Here is a 12,183-nt window from a genome sequence, read left to right on the forward strand (position 1 = left end):
AAACATATGAGACAATAAGGTTAATTCCTGTTCAAAGACTATTAGGGGCCACTTTATCTGTTACTCTAATAATTTTTCCTGGAGCAAGTAAGTTACAGTGTAGAATGGTTTAAAATTAAATACGTTGTTAAAAGAAAAATTCACTGCAAAGTTGTTACGGCCAGAACAAGTGGCTACTGCTGATTGAACTTCAGATGTTTCTTGATTCTTTGTCTCAATTCTGCTGGTCCAGAAGTTTCAAAAGCTGAAAATGTATGGTATTTAACAGAAGAGTGGCATGCTATTTGTTTTAATGGTGGCTTCCTTTCTGGAAAATTAAGTTCCCAGGGTTCTTCCAAGTCAGTCTTGCTCTTTCACCCCCCCCCCCCCCCCCCCCGCCGCGAGTCAGTCTTATTCTAAATAGTGTTCTGTACTAACCTGTAGGAGCCGTTCTTACAAGATATGCTTATAAAATTAAAAAAAAAAAGAGATATGCTTATAAAATAAGTTGACTCATTTTGAAGAAGCATAACAAAAGTTTGTCTCCTTAGAAAGTATCAGCTTGGAAGATTGTTTCTAGTACTATATTGCCAAAATACTTTTTTAGAACCACACCTTTGGAATTAATTGCCTTTAAGGTTTTGGAATATATTCTGTTAAATATTCTCACTGCTGGCAAATTTTTATTCTTTGAGTTTGGAGTTGAATTTTTTAAATACAGCCTCTTGCTGCTAAGATTAGTAAATAAGGGTAGTGACTGATCTGAAATTTCTTGTGTGGTTTTTTTGGGGGGAGCTCCCAAATAAGGTGACATTCTAAAACAGTTGCTAATCTAAGAAATTCTGGAATTGGCTTAAGCTTTTAAGTTCTTTTATAAAAAATACTTGTAGTTTTGTTTTATTGAAATATTTCACATTTATAAACTATACTTGGATAATTTTGGAGACAATTAGGTGATGTACTTTCAGTTTTCAAGGAATTTACAATGCCAGAAAAAAAGTGTCATCCATCTGTTCTTGTTAAATCTGCCATTTGAACTCATGTCATACATTCTAAAACTAGCTGGTAAAAATGATCTATTTATGCAGTATATGACAATATGTTGCCTAAGTAGCCAAATTTCAGTACTATAATTATACTGAAAGATTGTTATGCAGTAAGACACTGTGGTTGGTGATTCTGAAGGTGCATTCTGCGAAAGTTGAAAGAATGTTTCAAGTGATATTTTGGTGAATAATAGAAAAACTTTCTAAGTTATGAATATCAATATCTTGTTGCATGCGGCCCACTTCCCTAATGTTTCATACTCTAATCCTTCAGATGTAAGATCAACTGCTCTTTCCTAGCAAAGGAAAGTATCCAACTTCTGACTTCCTCAGTAACCACATTCTCTCTTATACTTTCCAGCTCTTTTCTTCTTTTTTTAACTCCTTATGATAAAAAAAAATTGCATTGTAGGAAATCATCTGTTTGATTTCCTTCCTTAAATGAATTTAATCTCCTTTTTTAATTACCTTAAGAAATTCTTAACTCATCTTAGAGTGCATCCTAAAGGTGAGCTGAATTTTATGTGTATTTCCTCATGTTGATCTTACTGGTAAGGCAGGCAAAATGGGAAACTATCATAGATGACAAAAAAAATTTTTAACCAAAGCATAATAACATGTTTGTCTGCTATGAAAATGGAAACTGAAAGTTTTGTAGACTAGACTCAAATAATATATTCCACTTTCTGAATAATAGTCATCATAGTTTTCAGTTTACCACGAACAGTCCTGTCTTTATGGACAAGGGTAGAATTAGTTATGTTGTTTCTTCTACTTCCTTTCCTAAAGAAGCTCGCTTTGACGGACACTCTTGGTTTCCCACCCAAATCCAATTTTCCTGACTTCTTGAAAGAACACCAGTTTTTATCTGGGTTTCCAGTATGCAGGATCACATACTTCAGGGAAGCTGTGCTCTTTTAATTCCAGTAGGCAAATAGTGATAGTTTATACCAATCATTCACACTGCCAGTTGTGAAAGCAGGACTCTTGATCAATGGGAGTTGGAGGAGAAGTCAGCTGGGGAGCTGCTCAAAATATTTTCTGAGTAATGGATATGTTCAGAAGGAAATTCTTCTCTTATGTTTTGGATATTGTTAATTACGGAACATCTGGAACTGCTTGGATCATGAAAGACAGATGGAATGTCCGTGATAATATTGTGATACTGTATCAGCATTGGAACTTTTGGTGCCTCTGGACTTAGTCCTCCCCGCCCCCCAATATTTTATTTATTCATTTATGAGGGACAGAGACATAGGTAGAGGGAGAAATAGGCTCCTCGCGGGAACCTGATGTGGGACTCGTTCCTGGTACCCCAGGATCACGCCCTGAGCCAAAGGCAGATGCTTAACCACTGAGCCACCCAGGCGTCCCTGGATTTAATCCTTTTTAAGATTAGTAACCCCTCACTGTTTAAACCACTTTGAACCTGAGTTTTCAATTTCTTGCAATTGAAAATTTGCCAAGTGATACTAATCCCTGTATTTAAAGATTCTTCAGAAGTGAAGCTGTTAATTATTTCCCTGCATTGTACTACAATCAGAAAATACTAAGAACTGATGGTTTTATCAGTTAACCATTCTAGCTATCTTGGTTTCTTCTTTCTTAACAATATTTAAGTTAATTAGCTTCTTTTATTTCCTTAGCTCTAAAACTGTAACCTGGAACTGTGTTGGGAATGGTTATTGACTATGTGAATTTAAAGTTATACAAATAACAATCTTTATTACCTTTTACTTAGAGATATCAGCTCTCTCAGTAAAGAACTTCTACATTCATTTTAATAATTACATGGTAATTTTGGTGCTATTTTTATTTTATATTTAATAAGGAAATGTAATTTGGGGGTTTTTATGTTTGTCAGAATTGCTTTTTTTCATTCTATTACGATGACTATCTTAATGGAAGAGGCTCTGAACCAGAAGTTAGGAGACCTTGATGTAACATTAACTGCAGGGCAAACTTGGATGCTCACATAACCTTAATGACCTTAGGACCCCTGAAGTAAGAGGATTAATTGCCTGATCTCTTATTGCCCCACCCAACTGTGAAAGTCTGTTGCTTTCTCAGGTTCCTGGATGTAAGCACTCTCGTAAAGATAAAAGACAAAATGAATTTGAGCAATATATATGGAAGTAAGCAAAAATTATTGACCTTAGGAAAAACAGCATGACTTAGGTGAATGAAAGCTTTGTACACAACTGACCTGGATTCCAATTAGGCTGTAACACATGATAGCAATGTGATCTTTTGGCAAGTTACCTAACTTCCCTGAGCCTCCAGTTCCCATCTGTAAAATCAGAAATTGTGATTCCTATCGTGAAAGATTGTTAACATTTAAGTGACATATATGAGTATTTATTAGAGTACATGGCACATAGTAAGCATATGACAAATCAAATTTCTTCTTTCCACTGCAAAGAATCCATACACATGGAACCTTTGCCTCTTAACCTGCATGTTTCTTGCCAGCTTATTGTTTGTGAATCCCTCAGAAGTTCACCTACAGCTCATTTGCCTCTGGTAGGAATACTTCGGATTTGCCATTCAGTAAGCTCGTCCATTTCAGATAGTTTCCTCACAAATGAAATATACCTGTTTTGAGGGATTTAAGATATAATGCATGTAAGGAAACTTGTTATACTCAGTAAATGGCAGTTATTTTTTCTTAAAAATAATGGTGCTAATCTGCATAGTCTTTAAAAAATGTTTTTGGAGTTTTCTTTTGCTGACAGTCCCTGGATACCATCATTCGTTCTAATTGCCCCAAACCTTTAGCTTTATAACTTCCTTGAAGAGTCTGCTGCTGTGTAGTTATTTATTCTGTAGCTGTTAAGTTTAACCCTTTGCTCACAGTTAATAAAACTTCCTCCTCATGGGTTTCTGAGTAAGCGTAAATTCCATAGTTTTTTTCCTATAGATTTTATTGTTGGCTCAAAAGGACTCCTACACAAATTTGGTGACACAACAAATTTGTGATGAGAAGATATGTGTATGCATTTTAATTTGTTCAACATTACATTTTAAAATGTGGATCCATTGCTGGCATTTTAATTTGAGATTTTTCATTAAAATATCCAGATTTTCAACTTTGAAAAGAAATAAGACTTAATTTAGAGCAGTTTTAGGTTCACTACAAAATTAAGTAGCAGGTTTAATGATTTTCCATATAATCACTGCCCCCTCCAGCTTTTCTTTTAAAATAAAAAGATCTGGAAGATCCACATAGCATTTGCTTTGAGCTGAAGAATAGCTGCCTCATTTATGGGGCTTTCCTCTCTCTACTTTCCCAGTTTGTGGTTACTGCCTTTTGTGCTGCAAGCAATTGTATGTTATCTTTTTATAGGTATTTGAGGTTAAAACTTCTTTGTGGAAGGAAATCACCTTAACTTGTTGCAATAAAAAATCCTACAAGAATTTACTATGCCTTAGCCTATTGAAGCTATAGAAATCTACAAAATGTCAACACTATGACTCTATAAAGGGCATTGCACTCTTATTTTGAACTTTAAAATTGTGTATGTCAAGCAGTCCCATAATTAAGTGAATCTTAATTTGATGCACTAAATCATATAGTCCATTTATAACCCATGATTAAGTTACAATTGCAGAATATATGTCATAATAAATCATATTACCATTTAAGAAAATTTTTCCTAAAAAAAAAAAAAAAAGAAAATTTTTCCTATGTAGATCATAACAGCTCAAGTACTGTCTATAGTTAGTTTTCCCCTCAGTACTATCAGTCCATACCTGCTTAAAAAAATTAACAACACAAGCAGTCATTTCTCCATTGCTGGTTGAACCCAGCCACATCTACTCTTCTCCTCATCCCCCTGAACTCCTAAGCTATCTGCTGTGTGCTACCTAAGTTAAAAAAATGATCATCCTGTTTCCACTCAGTCCATGAAGGTGGTGATATCAACAGACTTAAAAAAACAAAATTCATGTGAGTCCAATTTGAAGATCTAGTTGGTTTTATTTAACGACTCATGAATTGGTCAGCATCACATCTAGCAAGTGGAGAGAGGAGCTCCAAGGAGTTGTACAAAATGGAAGGTTTTTGTAGGAAAGAGAGTGGGGCAAGGAAGCTATTGACAAAAGGAAAGAACCGTTATAGGTAAAATCACCTTCTCTTAGGGGGAAGGGCAAAGAGTTTTATTATTACCTTCCTTTGAGGGAGATGAAGAGGGCCTATATGACAGATAGATTACTTCATTGGTGCTGATCAGGAATTTTCTGGAGGCTGAAACTGCAATTAGATTAGGTTTTAAGCCCAGGTTTAGTGACTTGGCATAAGAGCCTCCATTTGGGGTCTTTGGTTTTCTTTTTAACAATTACTCCCCTTTTGATCAAATTGTCACCTTAGAATTTGACCAAGAGATGTGGTCAAAATCTAAGGCATTAGCACCACTCTCAGCCATGGCTCTGAAGTTGTGGAGGTTTTTGTTGTTCCTTTTTATGACATCCATAGGTCATGACTTTTTTTGCTGGAAAGGATTTTTTAACCTGTTGATGATAGGCTTGAGAGCATAAGACATTAGAGACTTAGAGAGTCTCTTGGTCATACTAGCATGAGACACAGGATGAACAGAGGGTTGTATACCAATAGACATTGGTGTATCCCAGTGACTATCTTGTGTGTAGTGAGTTTGTTTTCCAAATAGGATATTGCAAATAGTCCCCAAGATCAAAAGCAGTACCTTAGGTCGGGGAAGCCCAGTAGTTTCAAGTCTGGAAATTTTAAGTTTAAGAATATCACCAGTTCTCTTGACCTTGTCTTATTGAAGGCGATAGAGATTATGATAATTCCAAGAAGTTTGAAAACTTTTCATGAAGGCTTTATATAATTTGTCCAGTGAAGTGGGTGTCTTGATCACTAACTGGATATTGTGGAGGGTATACCCTAACTGAAAAACATATTTTTCTTTTCTTTTCTTTTCTTTTTCTTTTCTTTTCTTTTCTTTTCTTTTCTTTTCTTTTCTTTTCTTTCTTTTCCTTTTCCTTTTCTTTTTCTTTCTTTTCTTTCTTTCTTTTTTTTTTTTTTTTTTTTTTTTTTTTGCCACAGAGAGGGCATTAGCCTTGCCACAGAAGAAGGATTCAACCCATTCAGAAAACATACATGCAATAACAAGAACATATTGATAACTGACACTAAGAGGGAGTTCCAGCAGATATTCAAAGGGTCCAGAGAGGGGAGATCTGAGGCCTCTTTGGACAAAAGTTATTTTCCAGGATTATGGACCTGACAGGTAGAAATCTCCCCACCAGTGCTGATTCGTAATTTTAGTCCTCTTAAATGCCCTACGGTGGGTAAAGGAATGCAAAAACCTGAGAAGTGGGGTTTTCCTGGGAGCTGAGAATTACCAAGCAGCCATCTTAGGGTTCCCATAGGCCAACTGTTCATTTATCTTACAGCTATTACTGACCCATCTTCATTTTTTTCTGATTCAGGAGCAGACTGTTGCCTTGTTACAGGGATATCAGGGTGACAAAGATCTGGCAGCGAGGGGCCAGTTTTTGCAGAAGCAAAATGAACTTCACACACATACAACACAATCTTACAATATAAGAAAGACACAGTATTACATCTTACTTGACAATGCTGCCCATGTAATTTAATATGTCAGATAAGTCTACTTAGTTTAACAAGTTTTTTGAAAGTGTTCCAGAGACACTTCTGGAAGAACTCCAAATTTTTTACAGGTCAAAAAGACTTCATTAGGAACTTGGTTTTGGGAACTTTGTAAAAAATAGCAAAAAAAAAAAAAAAAAATTTTAAGTTTGCTTAAATACGATTACAGATCATTATGAAACTTGATACTTGTAAAGATGCTTTCACAATCTGTTATCAAAAACAGACCCAAAGTCCAAAAAACCCCTTTGTTCTTTTAACAGTGAATATCAAATTCTACTTTTGTACCAGCTTACTTTCGGTATTAAAACTTACTCATTTTAATGTTAGCCCTGACCACTCATAAAATTCCATTCCAAAGATTCCTTTTTCATTATTTTATAAGTTTGTTATTTGTTTTTTACATTCAGATTTTGTCCTGTTCTTTAAACAACCAACCTTGCTTTAGGACAAAATTACTTTCTTTTCCCTCAACAAAAAAATGTATCTCCATTCCTTAGTTCTTCTCTGACCAAAAACACACGCTTGGGGATCTCTGGGTGGCTCAGCAGTTTGGCACCTGCCTTTGGCCCAGGGAGCGATCCTGAAGGTCCGGGATCGAGTCCCACGTCGGGCTCCCGGCATGGAGCCTGCTTCTCCCTCCTCCTGTGTCTCTGCCTCTCTCTCTCTCTATATATGTGTCTGTCATGAATAAATAAATTAATTAATTAAAAACAAAAACACACTCTTTGTTTACATATAAAGGTGTTTCTTTTATTTTTAGTAGCTGTAATAACAATTAGAATTTTTAACAGAAATCTTAATTTCTGGTGAAAACTAAGAAGGAATTGTGAACTGTCCTATCAGCATTTTTTAGATTAGCAAGTTATTAATACATTTCATAATTTCTAGAGGCATATGTTTTTTTTTCAGTTTTCCAGTGTAAAATTAGCAAATCTAAATATATGTATATAGTTTTTTTAAGATTTTATTTATTTATTCCTGAGAGACACAGAGAGAAGCAGAGACATAGGCAGAGGGAGAAGTAGGCTCCCCACAGGGAGCCCGATGTGGGACTGGATCCCTGGACCAGGAAGGATCATGCTCTGAGCCAAAGGCAGATGCTCAGTCACTGAGCTACCCAGGCGTCCCTCTAAATATCTTTTAGTTTCTTTGCAATAAACCAAAAGTAGATAAGCCTATGTTCAATAACAGCATTTTATCCTATCTGGAAATAACCTAAATATTCAATACATTTCCATCATTTGATTTAACAAGAGTCCTAAAATCCCAAGCTAAAGAGTTTTGGAAAAGTTTTTTTAAGCACACATACCATAAAATAGAATTGCTAAAAAGCTTATCTATAAATTCTTATCCCACTTAACATCTAAATCATTTGCTCCAACAATTATGTTTAGATTACCCACGAAACTTGATGAGACATTAGATAAAACCAACCATCATTCTAAGTTATTTTTACTGACAAATTATAACAAATTTAATTAAACTAATAAGTTTAGGTAGAATGAAATTTATCTGCATTATATTTAATGTTGGTAACTCTAAAGACATGCCTGTTTTAATTAAGCCAATGAATTTAAACTAGCTTTAATTTACTAGAAGATTATCCAGGTACTTGAAAAATATTTGGGTGTTTTATATTTCTGAGAATTTAATTTACATAAGCACTTAATTTTCCTTAAGCCAATTAAATAGATCTTTAAGCCAACTAAATTTACAAATAAACTTTAAAAATACCATCTGGAGGTAGAAAATACCACACATTTACTGTATATAAAGAGGCACACATAAAGATACAGATGTAGAGAGACCTCATAGCTTATGGCCTTAAATTGCTGCCATGAATTAGGTACAAAAACACAAAACTCAATAGTTGTAAAAGAAGCTACATCTAAGTTTTTCCTTATTTTTAATTTAAGGGCTAAATTTTAATATAATATGAAAGGTTGACCTCTTATACTTTAAAAAAAAATTTTTATTTGAGAATAGTTGACACACAGTGTTACATTAGTTTCAGGTCTACAACATGATTCAGCTTCTCTATACCTGGGCTTTGCTCACTGCAAGTGTAACTACCATGTGTCATAACACTTCTTATTACAGTATCATTGGTAATAGTCCCTATGCTATGCCTTTTATTTCAATGATTTAGTCATTCCATAACTGGAAGCCTGAATCTCCCACTCCCCTTCATGCATTTTACCCACTCTCCCACCCGCCTTCCATCTGGCAGCCATTATTTCTGTGTATTTAAAGGTCTGATTCTGCTTTTTGTATGTTAATTCATTTGTTTTCTTAGGTTCCACATGAGTGAAATCATATGGCGTTTATCTTTCTCAATCTGATTTACTTCATTTACCATAATACCCTCCTAGTCCATCCATGTTGTGTCAGTTGACAAGAGCTAATCCTTTCTTATGGTGGAGTAATATTTGATTGCATATGTTACCACATCTTCCTTATCCATTCGTCTATCAATGGACACTAGGTTGATTCCATATCTTGGCTACTGTAAATAATGCATCAATAAATGGGCGCATGTATCTTTTCAGATTAGGGTTTAATTTTCTTTAGATAAATTCCTAATAGTGGAATTATTGGATCAAATGGGATTCCTATTTTTACTTTTTTGAGAAACCTCCATACTCTTCCACAGTGGCTGTACCAAACTATTTTCCCACTAACAGTGGCTGAGTGTTCCTTTTTCTCCACATCCTCATAGTACTTGTTATTTCTTGTCGTTTTGATTTTGGCCCTTCTGACAGGTTTAAAGCTGTTTTTAATTCCTCAAAGAATTAAGTTGCCACCTAAATGGTAATCAGAGGACACCCATACCCATCCACCTATGTGTTTTTCCACCCTCTGGGTATATTTAGCTCAGGGAAGAAGTCTTTAAATTCTTCTCAGGCTCTGAATCTGCTTCAAACTTGGCCAAATTTCTGATCACAGAGTTAGTAAATCCTTTCAGATATTTTGTCAGGTCTCAGCCAGGCCATACAGTAAATATTTCTGGCAGTTTTAACCCCATGGACTCGAGCAGCATCCTCAAAGAGGGTGCAAAAGATATTATCTTTACAAGATCCAGTCACTCCCAAATTTAGCCAGGCACAACCTGCCTGTACCAGGTGGGCTGAAAGCCAAGCCAAATTCTCAGGACATAAGACAATCAAGAAGGCAGTAGTTATCTCTGGGAGATAATTAATAGTTCAATAATTATTAGTTCTAATTAGTAATTCTAGGTTGGTTTTAATAAGATTCGGAAAGGAAGGGAATATTTTTTTCCCCTGCATATTGGGCTCAGGAGGTAATTTATTTATAAAACCTTTTGAGAAAAACAAAACAAAAACAACAACAAAACAAACCTTTTGAAAATCCTCTGTGGGTTTAAATTATTTAACTATTGGCCTTTAATCCTGGAATGAAAGTACCTGTAGGGGATTGCCTGCAGCCTATGGTGGTCTTTATCTTAAAAGGTAACTACTAGTCTCTTCAGAGTCAAAAGGCCATTCAGACCTTTTGACAGGATTACTAGAAAGAATACTCAAAGGAGAGAGAACAGTAGGAATTAATGCAGTTTTATATGTTAGTCTCAGTCTTTGTTTTAGATACTGTTCTTTTTCATTGGCCTTTTGCAGTGAATCAATGAAACTCTGGAATTTTGAAACCTTTTGGTGGCTTCTGCATACCAATTAAAATAGGTATTCCATTCTGTTTAAGAATCTTTGCTTTCAAGTACACTTCCTTAATTATTTCTCTAATTGGAGCATTTATCATAATGGCCATTGTAATCCTAGGTTGGTTTTAGTAAGATCTTGTCATTTAACTTAATGTTTGCAACTTATGAGACTACAGAAGTTTATGTTTTTAGACATGAGGTAATAAGTACGTCAGAAGGCAGCCTGCTCAACTCTGGATATGAAAGATTCCCCCACATTTTTTTTTAGCTAGGCCTCTGGGTTTCTCAGAATCAAACTAATACCTAGAGGGACATGTGATGGAGTTGGGAATTGTGACGTGTTTTGCAGTGTACCTCATTGCGCAGAAATTATCTTGGTGGGTGACCTAGTGTCAATATAACGCATTAATGCAACCAACTTATTCTATCACAGAAATTTTCTAAAGGTGGCAGGTGCCCTAATAGCCTTTGAATTTAAATGCTTGACCCATGCCCACCAGTGTTTGCAGCCTTATTTCTGGCATCCGAGACTCCCATTATCAATTAGCCCTTACTTAAAATAATACCACAGGCCTCATACTGGACCGAATCCAGCTCAGATCAGACCCAGCCTGTTCTTAAGGCAGACCCAGTCCAGTTCTAGCCAGTGGCCACCAACAGTTCCCAGCACAGGCTGACCAGCAGACTCTAGTGAATGGAGACAATGGACTGGAAATGGGGAAGGTACTAAACCAGTAAATACCAGTCAATGAGGACTCCAACTACAATTGGAGAAGGGATTCCAATGTGGAATTATAGACTGAACCAAGGGCTAAGGATTGGAGCTCTGTTAGAGTCTCTTGTCTGTGTAGACTGACTCATTAACCCTGGACTGCAAAGCCAATTAGACCCAAGCTCAAATGCAAAGAGGGTGGAGCTCAAACCCAGAGGAGCTCACCAACAGTCCTTGGAAATGTATGACAAGACAGTGAATTTGAAAGGTTCACAGAGTGCTGCACCTATGTTTCTCTTTATCCCTGAAGGCCTTTTAGAAGTTCACTTCAGATCCTGCTGCTTCCACAAAACCTGTTAAAAAAAAAAAAACAAAAAACAAAAAACAAATTTTGAGGATGTAGATGGCTTCATTAAATGATTCATGAATTGGGCAGCATCCCATCTAGGGAGCAAGGGAGCTCCCAGTAGTTGTGCAAAACCGGAGGATTTTATAGGAAGGATGATGGAGCAAAGAAATTGTTAGCAAAATTTAGAAAAGGATTGTACCAGGGTCACTTTTCCCTAAGGGTAAAGGGTAGGGAGTCTAATTAATTAGGTGGGTTATCTCATCTTGGGGGCTATGGAAAAGGCCCATGTGACAGATCACCCCATTTAGTGCTGTGTAGAAAATTCCTGACTGGTTAAGACTACATTTCTAAGGAGGTTGCAGTTAGGTTAGGTATTAATCCCCACCATGGTGACTTGGCCTAAGTGTCTCAATTTTGGACCTCTGCTTTTCTTTTTAACAAGCCAGTGAGGTTGTGAAATTTTTAATGGCAAAGGATATGTAGACTTTTTAGGGACCCGGTGTTATTTCATATCTGAAGTTCTTCCAATGGTGTTTTTTCTGTCTAGAATGTATAATTGGTTTTGCTGATTCTCTTTCCTGCATGTTAACTCTTACTTGATTTTTAAATGTAGTTTAGATATTTTATTTCCCTGAAGACCCCACCCCCCCCCACCCTTGTTTAAGTTGGGTGCTCTCTTCTGTGTTCCTGTAGGCCTTTGCACATCTGTTTCATTATCCTGTGTTCCACACAACGGTAGGCAAAGAATACTGTTAAAGAACGCGGTCCATGTCAAACAGATTGAGA

The 12,183-nt window shown here is 36.1% G+C and overlaps 1 protein-coding gene across 2 annotated transcripts in view; it reads left to right on the top strand.

Moving 5' to 3' along the window:
* VPS37A (VPS37A subunit of ESCRT-I) overlaps positions 1–12,183 on the top strand; it is a 51,668-nt gene that overhangs the window by 1,589 nt on the left and 37,896 nt on the right. The gene's annotated exons all lie outside the window — the stretch shown is intronic.

This window comes from Canis lupus, chromosome 16, assembly GCF_011100685.1.
Source record: "Canis lupus familiaris isolate Mischka breed German Shepherd chromosome 16, alternate assembly UU_Cfam_GSD_1.0, whole genome shotgun sequence".
In the NCBI taxonomy this organism is placed as follows: domain Eukaryota; kingdom Metazoa; phylum Chordata; class Mammalia; order Carnivora; family Canidae; genus Canis; species Canis lupus.